The 23,430-nt window shown below is 38.5% G+C and overlaps 1 protein-coding gene across 10 annotated transcripts in view; it reads left to right on the top strand.

The window, feature by feature from the left end:
- Enox1 (ecto-NOX disulfide-thiol exchanger 1) overlaps positions 1-23,430 on the top strand; it is a 554,869-nt gene that overhangs the window by 127,849 nt on the left and 403,590 nt on the right. Inside the window, exon 1 of one of the 10 annotated variants that reach the window (XM_074043333.1) lies at positions 11,523-11,635. The exons of the other annotated variants lie outside the window; for them this stretch is intronic. The gene's annotated coding sequence lies outside the window, so the exon portion shown is untranslated. Of the gene's footprint in view, positions 1-11,522; positions 11,636-23,430 lie in introns of those variants that run through there. 10 annotated transcript variants of the gene reach the window in all.

Raw genomic sequence — 23,430 nt, 5'->3', positions numbered from 1 at the left:
CTGTGGATGGGTTTGGATTAGGTGTTGCAGAGGTTTCTTTTCATTAACAATGCTGAAGGATATGTGTTTCCAAAGCATGACTGCAACGTAGAGCATTCCGGTACAATTGGAGGTGAGTCATTAGTGATAAACATACTTCAAGTAACAGAGCAGCATATTACACTTCTAAGTGGAAGAGGAGCCACTCACAACATCACAAAGAGTGACAGCATCCCAGAGAGGGCTCTGTAGCCTCTCTGGCTGCCTTTTAGGCTTGTTGTCTTGGCAACTAAAGCACAGCCATCCATCCTTTCCCCAGGCAGGAGCTTCAGTCATCCTTGATTCTGCCATGACCTTTTCTCCTCCCCCTTCCAATCTGTTTTGAGTTTCTGCTGTGCATCTCCAAGGAAGCTACAGATTTTCTATTCCCTGGATGTCTTCAGCTTATCGCCAGGTACTTTTCTTTCTCTTTAGGACCGTTCATCACTGGCTACCGGCTTCTCAGGTGCTTGACTTTTTCATCAGTTCAAAGCAAGGCCATCCTGTCCAGGACTGAAGTGACACCATCTTTTGGTGTAGACACCCCAGGATGCACATTCTCTGTCCTTTACTGCAGCAGCCTGCTCTGGCATACTCTTGGGAATCTTTTTTTGTTTTTTGTTTTTTTTAACATTATTCTTCTAAGCAGCACAACTTTCATGATTTAGTCACCCTCCTCCACCTTCTGAACCCTGAAAACCACTTTACCCACTTTGTCTTTAAGTTACCTCATCCTTCTCTCAAAATCAGCCTTCTGTATGTGCTAATGAGCAAGGCTCTCAGCTGACAAGTTCCGTTGCCGGCACCATCACCATCACCACCACCATTGCTATAAGTATTATCTTAAACTTTTTTGGACAAATGTGATCCTAGTCCTTGTGGCTGCACAAAATCGGGTAAATTCAGCTGCCATGTGGACTGTGAATCAAAGCCTAGCTCAGGGCTTCTGTGTGGAATTGTGCAGCCTGGAGAGGGGCACAAGTCTGGACAAGAACCCTTCTTGACAGGTCATCACATGTGTATGATGTGATGGGTCTGTTAGGGTTTAGAAGCAACTTCTACTCCTTACTCCTTTTCTTAATAAAGGCATCTTTAGGTAGCCATGTGGTGCTGGATATGGAGCTGAAGGGGTATAATTTTCCAATTCAATTTTGGGCCAAGAAGATAATGTTTATTAATTTGCAGCTTGATACCTTATAGGCCCTGGCTCACAGGGTATATGTGAAACTCAAGAAAAATCAAAGTGAAGCCTTTTATTTAAAGAGGGGTAAAAACATCAAACGGGATAGCAGATCTGCTTCTCCTTTAGAACTCATGAATGGCACAGAATCTTGCTTTAGAATTCTATGGCAGTGATTAAGGATTTCATGTAAGTATCAGGTGAAGATAATTTAATTTTGTGATAATGATGGCATCCAGGCAAAATGTTCTGCAATATTCCCTTCCCCTCTTCCTCCTTTCCCTCTCTTCTCTTTTCCATTTCTCTTGTCCCATTTTCCCCTTTCCTCTTGACCTCTTCCTCTTCTTTATAAAAACTATGGTAGCTAGTAAGCATATAAAATATTCTGGCTGGCTCAGAGGTGCATTTTTACTGGCTGGATAGTATCACTGGTAACTATAACCACAGAGATCCCATGTGCTATGGGGAGAGTAGCCTACTAACGATCATAGAATGTGTAGAGATATGGAAGTCACATGTTTAATTGACATGGGGCTCAGGAGCCCTGAGTGTAAGGACATATGTTTACCTCACTTTTTGACACCTGCTGATCTCTCCCATGGCTTAGAATTACCCAAAAGGCACTTGACCAAGGGGCAAATATTGGGATCCCTGAGAGAAAGTCTAAGAGCTTGGTGGGTCCAGGGGTCTCTGCTGACCTAAACAGCCTCCCCACCTGTGACCGAGCCCTCCTCACAACACAGCAAGTATGCCACGGCATGATGAGGGCTGGGGTAGAAGGTGGGGACAGGTGAACCATGGCCCTGGGAATAGTCCAGCCTGTGGCCTGTTTCTGTAAGGCTTACGGTCTGGGAGGTGTTGTTTTCACAGCGCTTAAAAGTGTTTCTAAAAAAAACAAAGAAGAATGTGCTACAGAGGCATGTATAGCCTGCAAAGCTAAAATAGTTACTATCTGGCCCTTTACCAGTAGTCTATCAATCCTTACAAAGAACTGGTCAGCTAATAGCTACCCGTTTTGAAAGTGCAAGGCCCAAGGGTGGAACTGGGGGCTTTGAGATTGGTGTCCCATAGGGTGTTGCTTAGCAGAGAATGCCATCAGTGGTATTGATTGCGATTTGTGTGTGGCAGAGTGGCATGGGCAATTGAAGCAGAGAAGGAGCATAGGAGAGCAGGAGGGGAGGACCTAAGCCTGTTACCAGTGTATGGATGGTGCTTAGAGAATTCTACTGAGTCTGTGGCCTGAACACTAGACTGTGTCCTGAGCACCATGAGCAGGGAGGTGGTGGGGTGGGATAGTGGGGTGGGTTGCTTTCAGTTTACAGTTGTGTTCTGTAGTTTACAAAGTGTTTCTCATGATTGTGAGAACTATTTGAGGTAGGCAGAATGACTATTACTGTTGACCTCAATTTATACAGAAAAAGAAGATTGATCCCTGCTCAGGGAAGTGTCATCTTCAAGGTCATGTAGTTATTATATGGTGGAGTTGGAAATCAAATCTGGATATTCTGGCTCTAAGACCTTGGAGGCAGTGAATTCTCACTGCTTAAAGTGTTAACCACATACCGTCAACACAAAAGCCTGCCGGCTCAGCATTGTTTATAAGTTCGTTATGTTAACAAATGAAACAACAGAAATGGTAGGTCAGCCCCAGAGCTGGCAACATTTGGTGTATCTCAGCCCAGTCAGCTTCTCATGCAGGAAGGCGAATGTGGAATGAACCCTCACTTATGTCAGAGGTAATTTGCTCAGCTCTGGTTGTCTGCCTGTGTCTGGGAACATTGCATGGAGGCAGATTGCAGACGGGTTCTCGTTTCACTTGTGTAAAGAACCTATGACAGGAGGAATTGTGAGAAGTAATTATGGGTACTACAACAACCATAATCTAAGTTGGAGCTGTTTTCTCAGAGATGTTAGGCCAAGATGGTATGCAACAAATAAACGCAGTGGCCCGTTTTGTGAGCATGTGATTTGCCTGTGGAACACCAGCATTCCTACATGATATGACAGGACAGAGAAATTTATACACTTACTCACTACCTTCACACTTCAGCATTTTCTTCATTACGAAATGTGCAGTGGAGCCAGCTGTGGTCCGCAGAGGCTGTAATGCTCTGGGTCTGAACCTAAGCAGTAGATTTGGTCCTGGAGCCAGTGTCACTGATAAGTGCCACAGTGGCTGCAGTAACATCCATCCCAGTAACAGCTGCTTGCTGTCTCGGGGAATCTAACCACATCAGTATTCAGATGAGGAGAACAGTGGGTTCTCACTAAGAATGATGACCAGGGACTCTGGGCCATTTCTGTCTTTATACTGTTCATAAAATATGTTAAAAAATAAAGCCTTAAAATCTTGCTTGTGAAAGTGAGGACAGGAAAATGAGAATAGCAGTTCACACAGGGCACTTTTCCTAGGAGTGAGAAGTGGTGTCAGCTTTTCAACATGGTGTCTGATATCTTGCCATATCCTTAAGAAAGTGAGGCTGGCCATGGACTAGTGGCTTCTGAGCTCCCTGCTTGATTTCTTGTTCCGTTTAGCTATCAGCTTAAATGTCATCTTAGAGAGCCACCCAGTCTTGGACTTTTGTCCCCTGAGCTCTGCCCTTTGTGTTCTCTATCTCATCATCCTGCTTTATTTTTTTCACAGCACTCATCACTGTTGGCAATTATTTAATTTATTTATTGGTTTGCTCTGTCACACCTCTGGACTATGAGTTCTGCAGGAGGAACCTTCAGACCTAATAGTGACCTACTCTCTGTTGCCCTGCTGCTTTCTGTAGCATACAGAGCAGTGCCTGGCCCATGGTAGATTCTCAGTAAACCTGCAGTGAAGAAAATGAGTGAGTTAATTAGCAACCAAATACGTGACTTCCTGTTGAATTACATAGTAGAGCACCCAGCACTGGGTCGTGGTCTTTCCCTAGTGGAGGAATCCAGAAACTATTAGTTTTCTATTGTTACAGGGCCAAATTACCACAGACTGAGAGGCATAAGCAACATGGAGGTCAGAAGTCTAACAATGGTCTGAATTCACGTGTCCACAGGACTGAATTCCTTAATGGAGACTCTGGGAGAAATCCATTCTTTTGCCTTTTCCAGATTTTAGAGGCCTCATACATTCATTGGTTTGTGGCCTCTGTTCATATGCTAAGCTAGCAATATGGGTCAAGTCTTTCTCATGCTGCTATCTCTAGCCACCTGGAGAAGGTCTTTGCTTTTAAGTAATGAGGTTATTAGACTGAGTTTATCTGAATAATCCTGCATAATCTCACATCTCATGGTCCTTAATCTTAATCACATCTGCAAAGTTCTTTTTATGATGTGAGGTAACTTGTAAGTTTCAGGACAAAGATCTTGGACATTTTGTGTGTGTGTGTGTGTGTGTGTGTTTGCGATTATTCTTCCTTGCACATGGATGTACTCTCAAAAGAGGAGTAGAGAAGGTAAAGTTAAAGCCTCATTTCTCTTGAAGAGAAATATATTTCATAACACATATTGTGAAAGAAATAGCCTTCCCAAGTTATTTATTCATTCAACAAGAAATATTTGGGGAGCTTGTCACATTCTTCTAGATTGCTATTTATTTTGTAGGGTTGGGCCTGGGGATTGGGTTGCTAAACAAAACAGGACTGTTGTGTCCAGAGAGGACTCAGAGCAGCAGTAGTGGTGATAATGGTGGTGAGTGAGAATACTTACTGAATTTAGCCCTGTTTGGAGACATTTATTTAATCATGGAATGCTTCTGATTATTCTGTAATTAGAAGTACTAGTTTATCCCCATTTTATAGATGATGAAATTCAGACACAGATAGTAGAGAAGTTGCCTGATAATGTCCAACTAGCACGTGACTGAGCCAGGATTCAAAATCCTGGCTCTCTGGCTCTCAATCCTGCTCCTTAAACACTATGCTCCCCTGCCTCTCGTGGGGCCAAGTTAGACTGTGGCTGAAGGAGACTATGAGAGGAGGGCCAGAGGGGTTGTGAAGAACAAAGCTTCAATATCTATGCACATGTGCACATTGGGCTATAGGGGCCTCATGATTTCTGCCTTGGAACTCCCATAACATAGACCAGATACCACTGTGGTCAGGCACACCACCTGCCCTGGGAACCCAGAGATGTGGAAGGTGTTGTGTGTGTTTGGGAGACTGCAGAACCATATGGCTTGTGGAATTCCTTATAAGGGGTTGGCATGGGAGATATTCTAGTCTGTGTACCTTGCTGAACCTCTGGACTCCTGGGTTTCAAGAAGTAGAGAGAAACCCTGACCTGAGTTGCTGGGCTGGGCCTGTCAAGCCAAGTCAATTCATTGAGCCTCTGTGAAAAGAGAATCCAAATGCTGCCTGTCTGTGTCTCCAGGGGAAAAGGATCAAATGAATATTGCAAAGTGCTCTGTTATTTGGTTTCTATCCATGGCCTAAGTGGTGGATGGAGTGAGGGAGGGAAGCAAGTGCCATTGCCTCAGTGCTCTGAGAATGCATCTGGCTTAGGTCACCTTGGGTAAGCTGGACAGCATAAATGAGACAGGAAATCATCTTTGTATACCCCTGAGAGAGATTGATGGCAGGGATTTACAGGTCAGCCTATGTAATCAGTCAGGGTGGGGAGGATAGCTTCTCATTGGAGATGAGAACTCTAACAACCACTGAGGTCTCTTCCACTTGTCTCTGCTCCCCTCATTTCATGTAAGCCATGCAAGCCTATTTCTGTTAGGAGGATGGTATTTGTTAGTGGGTTTGGCTAATTGCTTGAGCAAAGGGGCAACTGCAAGGTCTAGGCTGCAAAGGGAGGAACAAAGCTTGCCAGGTGAGCACAATCATAGGTGACTGTTAAGGGCAGTGAAGGATCTGAGATTTTTACCTATCTGTAACCTACAAGTTAGCCTGCCACAGTTTCATACATACTGGCAGAAGACACAGAACTCCTGGACCAGACACTGGACATTACAGTTCCTGACACACCAGGCACCATGCACTTCAGGCTTTCCTTGTCTGCCAGCTCTGCTGTGGGTAGTGCAGAGTGGGCCTGAGTGCATGCTGCCCACCTGGTGGGTTTGTGTCACAGCTAAGGAACACAAAGCTTAGTAATTACCAATATTATAAAAGGATGCTGGCAAACTTGCCCAGCCTTTGCTGTGGAGAAAGACTTTATATTCATCCTGGCCAGGAAACAGAACTGTAGTCTGTCCTGGAGAAGGGGCTGGTTGGGATCTTTACCTCCCAAGTTGTTTGTCTTGGAAACATCCTTGAGAAGGTCATCAGGGACAAATGACGTTACAGAAGGAGAATTGCTTCTCAATAGAAACTACTACATGACTAACTACATTTCTAATAATGACCATAAAGCTATTTTTCTTTACATGTGCAGAATTTTACCAGTAAATTGATATAATCTGAATTTTGTTGCAGATGGAAAACTTCTAATTCTCTTCACTTAGTGAGCTCACCATAATGCAGAATGGAAGTTGCTAAAATACCCAATTTTCATAGATTTTATAACTTCCAATGAACTGGAAATTCAGTGGCATTTTAATGAAAAGTTGCATGGAATGTACAAAGGGAATATGGTTGATTGTCTTTGATCAACTTTGGTTACAGAAGCAGATGGAAGCATGACTTTTGTCCTTTGACAATGGATGATAAAAGCGTGCATGAGGTCACATACCTGTAATCCCACTACTTGGAAGTCTGAGGCAAGGTGGTCAAGAGTTCGAGGCTAGCTGGGGCTACATACTAAGTCTCTTAAAAAGAAAAAAAGCAATGGGTGATACTGATTGATATTTATGTAAAGATTTTTGCTTAGAAAAACAACCTTTTCTTTGATTTCTGTGATAATTGTGTAGGCAAATCTTTAATAAGAAAATTAATATTTGATATGCAAGTTTCTTATATTTGATTTTTTCAATAATAAATTGACTCCAAATGAATTAGATAATCCATAAGGCAGTGGAACTCTGACTATGTCTTTTTTAGGTTTAAACTTGATACAGGATTCCTGAGGTTTTGTAAATATCAGAAAGTGTAAGGATCCACTTTCCCCCTGGGGTTGGCTCAGTGCTGGGAACATTGCTTTAAATGCAGCTTGATTAGGACTGAACTCCAGTTGAAACCCTACCAATTCTTTTGTTTATTTACTTATTTATTTTTATTTTTTGTTTCCTGGATAGCTAGGATTATAGGTGTGCACCACCACACCCAGTCTGCTACTAGTCCTTAATTCTCCAATTGAACTAAAATATCCTAGTCTCAGTTTTCTCATCTATAAATTGTATATAATGATCACTATACCATAGCATAGTTGTACATTCTGCATGAAATAAGTTATTCAAAGCTGATACATTCCTTTAATAATGTAAAGAGAATATTGAATTCAGTTCAGAACTGTTATAAGGTTTTTTGGGTTACTTTCAGCTTGAGTGAAGTTTTAAATTCTTAGTTAAATTCCTTCTCTAAAGTGCTCATTTATTGTCTATTATTTTTCTAGTTATCTAGGTGCACTGGGGAATTAAAATCATCATTTAAAAATCATCCCATGGATATCAAAAGCTCATAAATTGTTAGATGCTAACGGGAAAGTCAAGAATCTGCTCCAACTTATTATTGGAGGCATACACAGACCTATCTAGGGAAAAGCAAGCGTTGGCTAGAATTCCCAGAATAAAATGCTTTGTAGAATTTAATATATGTACCTCACTATAAAATTAATTCAATTATTTACCAGCTACATACATACTAATCAGGACTGAAAGCATGAAAGACCACCGGGAAGAAAGGACATTTGACTTTTCATTACTAGTGCCAGTATTAAGAAATAATGACAGCTCACAAGTGTGTGATGCCTTCAGTTTTATGGGAAATCAGGAACTGAATATTTAAAAACTAATTACAATTAATTAAGATGACTAAAAGAGCTGTGACAGTTTGGGATTCTATTTTTATCAGATTAATCAGTCTCTCCACTGAGAAGTCGGGGAGAGATTTTGGATTTGACAAGCAACTTATGAAAGCTTTGCAACAGGAATGGAATGAGAAAGCACAATGAGGAGACTATTGAGTGAAATTGTGTACACTTGAAAACAAGCAGCTACTGTATTCTGAATATAGAGGCAGACATGACTGAAAAGCCATGGAGAGGGAGAGGAACATTAATGTGTTTCAGTAGATAGAGTGATAGAAGATAAAGGGTACCTGCCTTCTCCTCTTCTGAGATCCCTATTTGCTGATCCATGTAAAAAACAACACTATGTCATCATGCTATTACATGTATGTGTGTGTTTATGTACATATATATGTTGATATTATGCATTTTATATGTATTTGTATATGTATGCATATTGATATCTATATGTATTTGTGTGTATATATATATCCAGGATGTTAAGGGCTTTACTTAGTAGAAATTGGGTTACTTCTTGCTAAATATTACCATATGCCTAAAGTTTTTAAACCGTAGCTATTCTAAAGGGAGAAAACAAACTAAACAATTTGAAAGATATGTCAAAGCTGTTTCCAACTGATTGTTAATGGAGGTAACTGGACAATGCCGGTGTTACTTTCATTTAGTCCCACTCATAGTAGATAGTAGATGCCTTCATAAGTGGGTAGGCTGTCATGCTGGGTCTGTAGTAACTAAACTGATTGTGATCATTAGTAGGTCTTCTCTGTTCATTTATTGCCAAGCATAGACAGTGGGGAACACAAGCACAATGTGCCATCCTCGGTGCGTGGCATCCCACATAAGATTGAACCCTTGCCCTCAAGAACTTTACAGTATGGTGGGGAAGAGTGTGCACGAGTGAGGCAAAACACCTGTAAACATATAAATAAGTTTATTACAACCTATTTCTTTATAAATTTTAAAAAATGGTTTGAGTTACAGGTAATACTTTTTTGGCCAATTTTACTTGCTTTACTTAGAAAGTGAGTTGAGACTTCCTACTCTTTATTCTCTACTTATATTTTTCTTTATCGTGGACTTTGTATGATCACACACATATTCCACACCTTTTGGAAAAACATAAGCATAAATGAGAAAAGTAGAATATCAGCGCAAGGGGCTCCCTTAGACAGGAAAATGGATGTTCCAATAAAGTTGTTGAAGCCACAGCAAGTTATCTGTACACAGCTGCAGGGTCAGCATTTTGAAGATAGTATCTCGGATGAGTAGTTAATTAAGGAAAGGAATCCAATCCCAGTGGAATCTTGGGAAATGAGGTCTATGCTTTCTTCTCCTAGAACATTGGGCAAATTGGTCTTTGATTTTGGTGTGGTCATCTCTTGGGTACGTCTACTTCTATTACTGTGAAAATCCTTTTTGCTGTAATGCCCTTAGTGTCAAGTGATGCCCATTGGCTAAATTTAATAGCCTTTCTAAAATAACCTCTTCCCCCAATAATTACTCAGTTCACAAGTAATTAAAGCATCATGTGTAGGAAACTTTTTTTGTTTAAACTCTTCCCATTCTTCACCTCATTGAAGTAGTTATTTAACAACAAATGACTGAGTCAATATGGGAAGTATTTCTCTCAGCTTGCAGCTTTCTCTTCTGTTTCTGATTAAATTTTGAAATGTTCAATGCAAATAGCCCAGAATGAGACAGATTAAACTGGCCCCCTATGTTTATAGGTGCATGTGTGTGTAGAGGAATTGCTATCCCTTTTTTTTTGTTGTTGTTGTTTGTTTTTATTTTTTTATTATTCATATGTGCATACAATGCTTGGGTCATTTCTGCCCTCTGCTTCCACCCCTCTCCCTTACCACCCACCCTGCCCCCTTCCTCTCCCCCCACCCCTTCGATACCCGGCAGAAACTATTTTGCCCTTATCTCTAATTTTGTTGAAGAGAGAGTATAAGCAATAATAGGAAGGACCAAGGGTTTTTGCTAGTTGAGATAAGGATAGCTATACATGGAGTTGACTCACATTAATTTCCTGTGCACGTGTGTTACCTTCTAGGTTAATTCTTCTTGATCTAACCTTTTCTCTAGTTCCTGGTCCCCTTCTCCTATTGGCCTCAGTTGCTTTTAAGGTATCTGCTTTAGTTTGTCTGCGTTGAGGGCAACAAATGCTAGCTAATTTTTTAGGTGTCTTACCCATCCTCATATCTCTCTTATGGGCTCTCACTTTTATCTTGTGATCAGTTGCTATCCCTTTTAAAAGAACTATTTATAGGATATTTGAAATTAGAGGCTCAATTACGTAACAATTATTATTAGCATGTACAAATTTGGGTAAATTATAAAGTAACTTTCCAAACTATTCTGTTTCTTCTTTTGTAAAATTAGGGTGATAATGTCTAATGACCTTATCATGGATTAAATGATGAATGTACGTAGTGAAGTGCCTAGCATGTAATAAGCATTCAGTTAGTGTTAGCACTGTGGCTATGATCATCACTGTCATTTTTATCTTGATTAATTTTAGGTCTTTCAAACTGAAAATCTTCATTTAGTTTGAAATCTCCTAAGAGGTACGTGAGACTTCTTTTGAACAAATTTCTGTTGCTCTGTGCAACTCCATGTCTCTCTCTGATTGCAGTTGAATTGATTTAAATTCCACAGTCCACATAGAGACCCACAGGCCCTGAGGGCAGGACTGCATCTTATTCTTGTGTATATCCCCTCTGGGATACCGCTTTATTGAGAGTAGATACTCAACAAATTGGGACAAAACTGTGAGGCATAGCATTGTGAGTCCTAGATTTAGTTCTTGTTTGTTATTAGCTGTGAAGTAGAAGGTCATCTTTTGGTACCCAGGTTTTTTGAAGTCCTAAAGGCATCTTTGTAGACAGATAAGACCAAGGCTTAGTTCTGTTCCTACTGGACCAAGGTACACAGGGTTTCCTTCTCAGTCTTATATTTTGACACATCTCTAAATCTACATTCTTTAAATATTTGTTCAACAATTTATTTAATAGAAACATGAGGGAAATGATTTTTAGTCAATAAAAATATATACCAATAGATTCAGTAACTCATTTGTCATCTCTAGCTAAGGCAGAATCAACGTCATTGTTGACTCTACTGTAAGTTATTTGTGTGTAATGTGTGTGTTTTCTAAATCAAGTAGTGATTAGGAGGCATATTAAAAGAGCTAAGTCTTTGATAATCTGTTCTTATTTTCTTTGGTCAAAGCATCAGCCATGCTCATTTCATTTCACAGTTTTAGCAGGAGTGATGGGGTCCTGCAGGTGAAGAGAGAAAGACAATACCAGGAGGTTTTTCTTTGAATAGGTGGGGCATTTGCTTCTTTCCATTTGAGAGTGCTATATTTACATTTTGTTGGTTATATAAAGGATCACATGATGAAATTTGAGTAGATTTGTTATGTATTACTCAAGTAATGCTTCAGTCCTCTAAAAAATGTGGTTCTTGAGGAACTGACCTACTATTCCAAGACTGCGTGTTAGGGATTTCAGTACATCAAGCATGTTGAAGAACCTGGTAAGTCCTAGACATGCTGAAAATAGCATATTCTCTCGTGTCTAAATATACCATGGGTTACTGGATACAATAACTGTGTTCTAGGAGAAAAAAAAGAACCCGTCACAACAGTATCTGCATTAAATGTAAGATATTTCTCATGTTCAAAACTGTTAAAATGTGAAAAAAAAGCCCTTATATCCTGGAATTTTATGAGAGTAGTTATGATTATGATCAACTTGAATTTTTTTTTCCTTAGATAACAGTTTGAGTAGGGCATGAACTACTAATAGGGCATATAAACTTATTGCTTGGATTAGAAACAGACTCTCTTTTTAGAGGACATATGTATGCTTTTAATGTAATAATTTTAGGGAAATATTTTAAGATTATTTTTTAAGTTGGCCAGAATATATTTTTATGTAATGATATCAAGATTAATAATATATAAGACTTTTATTCAAAACTGAATTGAAAAATTCTAAATAAACACTTAAACATGTAAAGTTTATGTTTTTAAAGCATAGAAACCATTCTGGGCTAGACCCATGTCTGTTTGATGACACCACAATATGTGTTTTGGGAGGTTATGATTGTTAATGCCAAATCTGTGGTACTTGTCACTACCTTAAACTGTCACTATCAATGCCCTCTACTTTCAATTCAGTTCAACAAATAATTATGAATAGAATCCAGTACTAGTGACTGTATGCTAATGTCACTGTGCAAGACCAGTGCAAAACAAAGAAAATTGTGGGTTCTGAACAGTTTTGTACAATATCTGCTTTGTTCTCAATTTTGCCTAATTTCCTCAACTTTTTCTCTTAGTTAAAGAATTTGTATTTACCACATTCTTTTCTGGTGACTATATGAATGTTCATGCCAATTCTGTGCTATTATAGTTCCTAAAGAGACATTAATATTCTCAGAACAAAGGAGAACTAAACAAAATAAGCCAGATTTGTAGAAAGCTTAAACTTGAGCCTGAAGCCTCAATGAATTAATTACACAAGGCTACTCATTTTCAAAACCACAACCATGTTATTATACCTGCAAAGCATCCTTTATCATCACAGTCTTAAATTTACATGTGTCTGTACATCTGCCCCTTACACACACAGTAGACACACGCAGGGTTTATATAGAGTTTATAAACAGGTTGTGAAGTAAAATATGCATCCATAAACAAATAAATACTCAGTAACATCGAAGGGAGACGTGCAGATTTAAAAAAATACATTTGGTTCTATTTTCTCTTACTATACACTACACACATCTAAACTTTCTAGTTTCTCTGGCAAGGAAGTTTATTAGGGTAGAAATTAGTTGCTTAAATTACAGTCTTTGAAAAACTCAGTGCATTGAAAGAAACTTTCCTTTGAGTTAGAGGGTCAAATATTACAGTTTTCTGAAAAAGACCCGAGACAGATGTGATGATAGTGTGAGTTAATTCTGTTTCTTGAAGTGAAGTCACACCATGAGGACACAATGTACCACTTTTGCTGATATGCTGTTTTCAATAAATATGGAAATTATGGCTTCCAGTGCAGTGGCCTGGTAGGAAATCTCACAGGAAATAGCTTGAAACTATGTGATAGATTTGAAATTAATTCCTATCCCCTCCCTGAAGTAACCAACCCATATGTATAGGGTGTACTGTTATTTCTTAGCCATCCAGAAGGATGAGTAAATGTGGTCCTATTTTGTAAAATGAGACTACAGCAATAAAAGCCTGGTTCACATATACTCCTCAGATGCAAGTGAGCAAAGCAGGCTGTGATTTCAAGAGCTAGCATAGGTGGACTGTGCTGTTGTGAGTTACAGTTGCGCCCTGTGAAAACAGCTCTCTGATGCCGTTTTGGTTTTCTCTAATGACTCAGCAGAAAGTGACCACTGGGATTCCCTTTTTTGTTAGATCCCCAGAATGGTTTTCTAAGGATGGGTTTCACCAATGTATGATATAAGCCTATATAGAATTGTCACAATGAATTCCCCCCTGTATGAACATATCCTAATAAAAAAATTAATGGAAAAAAAAGGATGGGTTTCAAACTAACCTGTGTTCTCAGCCTTGTGAAATCATGACAGACAGGATATCAGATCATTTGTTAAGGAACCATTAGAGATTTATTATACTGTCATTTTTTTTTGTTGGTAGGGCATCTGTTATTTCTGTAGGTAAGACAGAAGAGCTAGAGAGTTATGCTTAAAGATCTTGTATTCAAATGTGGCAACTGCCCACTGAGGTCAGAAGCACCTAACCTATGCATGCTGTGAATTTGCCTCCTACTGTGTTGGTATCTGAGAAGAGGAAAGGCCACAGGAGGCCTGGCTTTCCCTGGAATTTTGTGGACATGCCATTGATTCTTTCCCCCTGTTTTTAGAGTCAGTGTGTCTGTGCATCCTCCTGCTCATCTTGTGTGGTCTGTGGCAGGTCACCTCTTCTCTTTAAACTGTAGCCCACCAGTGACTGGCCCTGCTTTGCTCTATTCATTTCTAAGCAAAGGGGAAGGAACTTTGGGAAGATTTAACAGATTAATGAGAACAAGTGCTTCTCTGGATTCTGTTGAGCTCTTGGGAAGTTGGTTATGAATAAATGTACCGTATGTACATGTCACAGCAGTTGGAGTTCGGTGAAAGATGAAAGATGAGGATCCCCGAACTGAGTTTGTTGGGCTTTTTGTAGTAGTGCTTTCAAGCAGCACCACTAGAAAGTGACAGTTTTCTCCATAAAATTAGGTCTCTGTAGTAGGCAGCTCTGCTCCATTTGTCTCATTGTGTGCAATGTCCATTTGTCCTCAACTGCCTTGTCAACATTCCCGAATCCTCATTATATAATAGGAACCCTAAGCTTGAAAAGTTGTGACTTGACCAAAGTCTCAAATTGGACTAGGGAGAACTCATGGTTCCAGCCATCACACACATGTGTTTTCTGTATTGCATGTTATGCAGACTGTCTGCCTGCTGATTCTCTTTCTCTCTGTTTATTTTCTAAGCTGTAGCTTCTTTCCTAGTAATTGATGGGCTGTGTGCAGGGTTTCTTCAGTGACAGCTCTCCCTCCTTCCCTTAGCAGCTTCCTAAAAATCTTTTTGGATCTCTGCATCCCAAGGCACTAGTGTTCTGTTGTCGTGACCACTTTCTAAAGGACTTCTTTTAAAGCAAGCTGGAATGTTCGAAATGTGTGCTTTGGATTGTGGTTTTTCCCTTTACATTTGTTGAATAATTGAGAGTCTCAAAATTTAGGATAATTTTTTATAAGAGAATACAGGTTAAACATCTCTAATTCAAAATGCTCCCAAATCTAAATTCATGAATGCTAACATGATGCTGCAAGTAGAAAATTCCACACCTGACCTCATGTGATGTCACGGTGAAATGCAGGCACACTAACAATACTGTACAAAATTACCTTTAGGCTTTGTATACAAGGTGCAAATGAAATGTCAATGAATTTCATGTTTAGACTTGGGTCCAACCCCAAGATATTTCATTATGTGTATGCAAATATTCCAAAATCTGAAAAACAATCAGATATCTAAAACACTTTGGGCTCAGTCATTTCAGATAAGGGATACTCAACTAGTTTTTGTAGTAAAAACTTCCTATCAAAAATTCATGGGCTTCAAGAGTTTTCAGAAGAGCATAGAGACTGTTGGGATAGGAAAATTGAAGCCCTGTGCCCAGCGTGGTGGCTTGTACTTATAATCCCTAGGGAGGCAGAAACATGAAGATCATGTGTTCGAGGCCAGCTTGGGCAAAGTTAGGGAAACCCTATCTCAAAAATAAAAATATAATAACCCTCAAAGGGCTGGAGGCATGATTTAAAAGATATAGCACTTACTTAGTACACAAGACCCCAGGTTCAATCCCCAGTACCACGAAAAATAAATAACAAGCAAACAAACAATCAGGACCCTGGAAGCTTAAGTTCTGATGCTCAGAGTTAAACTTCAGGTTACACTGGAGGCTGGGTGGACTCTAGATGTTCTCCTTCTTGCAGAGTCATCTTCCCATGGTTCCATGGAACAATGATCCACCAGACCACGGACTTGAAACACAAAAACTTCTCCTTTGAGAAGACTCAGTCCATTGAAACTGAATGTGATGGTAAAGGTCTTTTCACAGCATTTGCTGTGTGTCACTGTCACTAGCAGAACACTGGGTTTGGTATCCTGCGTTTATGGTCATCCCTTTTGCATTACCTCTTTTTGATGCTGCTAGGCAAAAGTAAAACTTCGGTGTCTGAGTTCCCAAAATGCAGGCAGCTTAAGGCAGCGTGGGTCAGAAGTCACTCTTAGTCAGCCACTTGGTCTCTGTTCTGGGAGCGGTACAAACATATCTCTGTGGGCAGTACTCCTGGCTACTCTGGGGGTGTGCTAGCCCAGAAATCTACTGATAGAGCCCCCACTGACAGATAATTGTGTGCTGAGCACAGCAAGATGCTGGTCGGTTTCTGCAGATTGCCCTTGGTTCTGGGAACCCTTAGCTTTCTTTCTCCAGGATTGAGATCAAAGTATTATGTTTACCTACTCTAAAACACAAGCATGTGAGCACACACACACAAACTAAAGCTAGGGTTAATACAAGCTCTCATCCCTCCTTTGCTGGTTTACCTTTCTGTGAGTAGCTGCCAAGATTCAACAGAATTCTGATATACAACATGTTTTCCTGGCATCAGATACATTTAAACATTTCTCACTTATCACATGTAGAAATTGCAGGAAGTATACTAACTCAAACATAACATTTCTACATTTAAAATAAAGAATGGAAGATATCCTTCTATCACATTTATATCTGTCAAAAGACCAAACAAATCATACATTCTTTCCATTTTTTTCCCTAAGTTTCTTTATGGAGAACATCACTAGATGCCAAGTAGATAATACAGCTGTGGTTTTGTTTCTTATAATGGGCACTTGTTCAAATAAAGAATATTTATCAGAGGAAATGATAACAGTGCTAAATTGCCTCAGTTTTCATGTTTAACTTTTGTTTTCTGGTGGTGTTAAATCCCAGTTTTCAGTCTAAACAACACTAAGCTAAATGTCTTTTTTTCAGCAGAACTAGTTATTTCTAGATTTTTTTGTTGTTGTTGTACCCCTCCTTGGAGTCCTGTCCTTTTTCATCACTTCCCAGGTATTGATCCCCTATTTATCTCTTATTGCCTACCTTTATTTCTGCCCAGATTTTAGACTCTCCCAAGGATTGCTGGCAGCTTCACAGGTTGCTCTGGTTTAAGTTCCTTAGTGTGTGCCTTCAATTCCCTTCTCTCCCTTGCTTCTAATCTTCAGAGCAGCTGGCATAGAAAGGTGTCCCTGTTCTCTGCGTGCATACGTGCATACATGGCAGAAGGATTAGCAAAGAAGTGCTAAAAGGTGTTCTGAGAATTGTGTGTGCCCACATACGCCTTTTGTGTATTCTTTTGCTCAGTAGCATTGGTACATTGTCTTGAACTTCAAATGACAAAACATACATTGATGATGTCCTCCGAATGATAGATCCTGACTCAGCCTTTCCTAACTTTCCACTTAAATACCATGATGATACAGGAAAAGAAAAAAGTATTATGCATGGAAAATAAGCTCTTGCAGGATTCCTAGAGAAATTTATACTGATTACAAGGCAGATGGAGCAGAACTGGGAATAACTGTCATGGGCCAAAGGTGGGTTTCAGTACCAGTCAGAAAGCAGGGGCAACCATCTCATCTCCTGGAGGTAGTGCTTTTTGACCTGATCAAAATACATTTGCATATTTTCTTCTGTACAACTTTCTTTTTAATATCTCAGTAGACTATGACTCCCAGAAATTGACTACCCACTGTCCTTGTGAGTAGTGCTGGAAGAATAAAATCTATCTCTTGTGGTTTACTGCTCCTTCCCCAGCATGCTGTTCCAAGCTTGCAAGCAGAGGCAGGAAGAGCTCAAATAACCTTGGATGTGGCAGTTATGGCTTTTCTTGTACTGTGTGTTTGATGGGTGTTTGGGGTAGAGAAATATACATTGATGAGAAGAAAGAATTCACCTAGTCACTTAAGTTAGTCTATGATGAGTGTTAGTTAAAAACCAACTTGCAGTATAGGGAGCACCCAAAAGGGGTCCAGAGGGGCCCACAGAGAGAGCTGCCAGCAAGAGGGCCACAAGGTAATTCCTGGCTAGTCTACTTCTGCACAATTGTGTCCTAGGCCAAGAGTAAACACGCCCAAAGTGGTGATCCAGGAAAAGATAAAGTCAATATTCAGCAAGCGTTGGTTTAAAAATTTTTAATTTAAAATACAGAAGCAGAATAGGGCAGATTCCTTAGAGGGGAATTGTTAGATCAAATAGTATATAAATTTTGCATCTGACCAATACTGACAAATTCTGCAAAAATAATTCTACCAATTTACTTATTAACAGTTTATGAAAATCACATTTTGCCCGTATTTATACCTTACCAAACATAATCAATCTTTAGCATTTTTACTTGTTGGATAGCAGATCGCTTGCATTTTCTTGGCTGAGTGCCTTTTTACATGTTTACTAGTACAAATGCTATCTTTAAGAACCATACAATTTAAATCTTATGTTTAAAATCTAAGAGAATTTCATGTTGATACTTGAATTATTGATGATAAAACTTATTTAGAAGAGCAATGGGTGTGACTACTTAAAACTTTCAGGAAAACAAAAAGTAAATAATCATGTGACAGAACATGTTTTACAAGAGGCATCTCAAACAGTCTTAAGACTCGATAAGTAGCATAATGGTACAATTAAAAGGTCTAGAAAAGACCCAGTGTATGAAATAATTTAGAAAGTGAGAAAAGTGGAATCTTAGCCAATGAAGAATCAAACAATTTCTGAAACACGATATTTGACTAACTGTTTAAAATCTAAAACACTAAATTAAAATCATAAAAAAATAAGGTTACAATAAAACTAGATGAAGAAGATAAAATATGATTTGGGGATTGGGAAGGTGTCTTAATGGTGAAAATAAAGAGGTAAATGCTAAAGTAAAAGACATTTTTAAATATCTAAATTTAATTACCAAATTTAGGTATATTTGCATGATAAAAAAGAAATTCACCTTATATAAAATCACATGGCACCAAAACCTGGGAAAAACATAAGACAGATATAGGGCTAATGTCCTAAGTACATAAAGGGGTTTCTCAAGTCTGTAATGGCAGTGAAAAAACCAACTAAAACCTCAATAGAAAATTTAGCAAAGAGCATGAATAAATAAAGTGTAACTCTTTTCCTGCTAAGATGCTCCAGGAAAAGCAAATAGCTGATGGAAATTGGGTGTTTTAGTGACATGTGAGTGTTTACTTTTTTATTTTTTTGTGCAAAGATACTGCTGTTTGTCTTCATGGCAATAGAAAACATTCTTGTTTTAAAGAATATACTATTAGAAGGTACTTTATGACAAGCCACTTTTTTTTTTTTTTGATAGTACTGGGTTTGAACTGAGGGCCTCAGGCTTGCTAGACATGTACTTTACCACTGGAGCCACCCCCAGTGAGAAGCCACATTTTACAATTAATAGCTTACAGTATCTGTTAAGGAAAAGAAATCAGCTTCAAGAGTAGAAAGGGAAAGAAAAACTAATAAAACCTTACTTGCATACAGATACCATGTTCCCAGTTTTGTTTTAAAGGTGCTTCTTTATTACAGCATGGGAGTACTTTATTTGCTCTGAAATAAATTAGCATGTAGAACTTCCTGTAAAATCCATTTTCTACCTTTCTGCTGACTCACGCTCTCGTTTTGGTCCTCACAAGTGAAAACAGGCAAAGTACAATCCACAGGAAGCACATTTGGTGACACAGTTTCTCTGGTTCCCAGCAGCCCTTCTAAGGACCAGAGGAGGTAAATGTATCATTGTGTGAGCTGTAAGAGCCCCAGGCTTGCCTGGCCTCGCAACTGCACAGGAAAGCAGGACTCTAAAGCGAACCCCCCACAGTGGCTTGGCTTGGAGTGCCAGAAGGAGGCAGAATCCACAGCCTCTACTCAGTGCAGGGGCCAAAGATGAAGCACCACAGTGACCTACCACAGTGTTTCCCTGCTCTGAGAGGGAGCCTTGTGCTGCCAGAAACTGCAATCCAGTAAACTAGATTCTAGCAGTCTACCCTGAAGAAAAATAAAGTCAAAGATTTATGTGAAATGATATGCATTGCAGTGTTATTAAAAATGGCAAAAATGTAGAAACTCAAATATCCTTACAATAAAGAATGTTGAAATAAATTATGGCACCTTCATAAGGTAGAATATTATTACAGCTGTTAAAAGCATTTTTTTAAAGACCATTTAACCAAATGGGAAAACACATTATTATGTTAAGTGGATAAAGGAGGTTCAAATGGTATTTATGGTCTGAGCTCATTTTATAAAATGAAAAATATGTAGGAAGAGACTAGAGCAAAATCCCTCATTACAATTGTTTATAGTTAGATGACATTATGCGGTATTACATATCTATGCATTTCTTTTTTTCTTACAAATATTCTCTAGTGAACAAATGTTTTATTAGAAGTTTTTATATATCTATACACACTTCATTTTATACTACATTGAGGTTCACAAGGAGGTAATTCTTTTGCTTCACATGTGTTTCTTTGTAAAGAAAAGTAGGACTTTCATATTTTGAAAACCAAGAAACAAAAAGAAACAAAACTGGAGGTTGTGAATTAATGGCTATATATTTTATCTGGGGGAGAGTGTTTGAACTATATTCCTTTTCAAGAATGTAGGTTAAAAAAAAAAAAGAAGGTAGAGCTTCTTAGTTTTACTGCTATCTTGTTCTTGGAATGCTTTGTTCATACCAGTGTTGAAAACAGTATTTAGGGACTACCAACAAACAAGTCTGGAAAATAAACATGTGGTATAATGAAGTATAAAGGTTAAACAAGTGCAAATGTTGTTACCCAGCCCTAATTATCCCAAATATATAACTTCCATATGCCTCTGAAAAGAAGCTGTTTATAAAGGGTGTCCAATTCAAGCTTCTTTGAGCTATAACAGTTTACCTTCCACCCCTCGATATAAATGCTCTCCAAAATACCAAAACAGACAAAAAGAATACATAATATAGTCTTATGTTAGAAAAAATTTTTAAAAGACACCAAGAATTGAAAGAAAATTACTCTTCTGAGACTCTTTAGTGTTTAAGAAATGCTCTACCAGTAGCCTTTAAGTTAGATGAACAAGGGCTGGGTGGGCAGTAGGCAAATGAAAAAAGAGGACAGATGCTTAAAGCTCACTTCTATAGGCCATCACTTCTTTTCTATCTTATAATTTCTGATGAATTCTTAAATTGGCTCTGAAGTAGCAGACATGGAACCTCTGTAACCTAGACAAATTAGATGTAAGGATAAAAATAAATGTCAAAGAGCAATTTTGCCATTATTGAAAACTACTTGTATGAATCAGTGTCAGCACTGTAAAAATGTAATTGGTTCAATTGAAATGTATATATAAATTAGTACATCTAATTGAAAATCAATTAGGTAATAGCAATCTAAACTAAAAATGAAGACTTCCATTTCCAGGTAATAAGGGTAGATGGGCTTTCCCTGTTTCTCCCACTAAGTGCAACTAAAAACCTTGGACATTTTGTATAGACCAAACACAAGAAGATTCTGAATGGAGGAAGGAAGAAGAGTGGTTAGGGACATCACTAAGGAAAGAGTGATTAGGGACATCATAGAGGAAAGACCTGGTGGTGAGGTCCCTATACTTTTTTCTTGCTATGTACCTCTAAGGCCTGATACTAAAGAAACCAGTAACCTGGAAAGGCTAATGGGTACAGACAAAAGAGCTCCTGACAAAGTCTACTTTCTACAGCCAGAAAAGTAGGAAAGGGACAGCAGGCAGAACACTTTTAAACCATAATATTTCTACTCCATCAAACCATAGAAGTGGACCACTTGCTCAAGATAGTGAAGGCTGAGTAAGGAGTCTGATACTTCTTTCATTTCCTATAGGCTGTTGTAGGGACCACCCATGGAGTGTAGACTTCCACCTCCATCTTGCAAAAATTAGGTACTCCTCCCCTTTTCTGTTGGGGTTGTGACAGAGGAGGCCTAATGAAGACTCAGGACTTTACACCACTGCCCAGTGATAATGAGGATTTTAGGAGACCCCATGGGAGCCTTAACCCCCAACTACACCCTGCAATAACAAGGAGCCCCACTTTGTCAATGGAGGCTAGTGGGGAACCTGGATTTTTGTCTCTACCTGATAGTAATGAGGTGATATCCTTTCTTCCCCTGTTGGAGTAGGGTCAAGAAGAGCCAGTTAGAATAAATGCTTATACAAGTTTCAAAAATCAGAGCATAATGTAAAAATGTCTGGGTTTCAAATGAAAATCACTCATCACACCAAGAACCAGGAAGATCTCAAATTGTACAAAAAAGGCAATCAATAGATCCCAATGTTGAAATGACTGTCACAATTATTTTAAAATAATTTTAAAACAGCCAAGATAAAAAATAATGCTTCAATAAGCAATTACAAACACTTGAAATAAATGGAAAAAGGAAACAAACGATAAACAGCACCACCAAAGAAATAGAAAGCTTCATCAAGAAAATATAAAATGTAAAGAACCAAATGAAAAGTTTAGAAATGAAACTACAAAAACTGAAGTAAAATGCATAGCATATGGGTTCCACAGCACAATGGAGGGGCAAGAGAAAAGAATCAGTGATTTTGGAGACATAATGGAGACATTAGCTCTTTCTGAGGAATGAGAAAACTAGAATAATAATTAAAAAGACACTAAACAGTCTCTAGGACCTGTGGGATTGTTAAAAAAAAAAATTACAACTCACCTTCATGGCACTGAAGTACCAGAAGGTAAGAGTAGAAGGACAGTACTGAAAAAGTACACAGAGACTTAATGGCTAAAAACATTCCCAGGTTGCCAAGAGACATAAACTGTAGATTCAAGAATTGGAGCAAACCCAAAAAAGAATAAATAAAAAGAATTCTCACCAAAACATAATTAAACTTCCAAAACTATTTCCAAGAAAAATTCTTAAAAGCAGTGAGAGAAAAGTAATACTTTACTTATGAGGAAAAGCAATTAGAAAGACAGCAGATTGGTCATTGGGAGTTATGGAAGCCAGAAGGAAGTAGTACAATATATTCCAAGTATTGAAAAATGGTAAATTCTGTGACCTAATCCATCAGGAATGAAAGAGAAAACAAGACATTTTCATAACAAGGAAAACTGAGTGCTTTATTTACCAGCAGACTTACCCTAAATGTAGACTTGAAGAAATTCTCTGAAAAGGTGGGAAACAATGAAGGAAAGAACTTTGGGAAGTGAGGAAGAATGAACAGAGTAAGCACAAACATGGCTAAATACATAGCCTTTCCTTCTCCTTTTGAGTTTATAAATGATGTTTGGTGATTGAGGTGAAAATAACATTGATGTAGGTTATAAATTAACAAAGGTGAACTATTTAAAATAATTATATTTTAAATGAGGATGGCAGAGACATTACAGTTCATAGGATTTCATTTTCACTAGAACTGGTAAAATTATGACATTAATGAAATGTACAAATTATGCACATATATTTGTGTAATACCTAGAGCAATCACTAAAAATTATATAAAAAATAGTAAAAAAATTACAGATAAATCAAAATGGAATTTTAAGTTTCTAACCCACTTGAAACACACACAAAAAGAAAGCTGAGATGTAAACAGAATAGAAAAATAATAAGCAGGCAGTTAAGCCCTAACACATCAGTAATTACGTTAAATGCAGATAGTCTAAAAACATCAAGTGAAAGACAGAAATAGCAGTGTGCATTTG

This window comes from Castor canadensis, chromosome 10, assembly GCF_047511655.1.
Source record: "Castor canadensis chromosome 10, mCasCan1.hap1v2, whole genome shotgun sequence".
NCBI lineage: Eukaryota > Metazoa > Chordata > Mammalia > Rodentia > Castoridae > Castor > Castor canadensis.
This window is presented reverse-complemented; position numbering and strand designations above follow the sequence as displayed.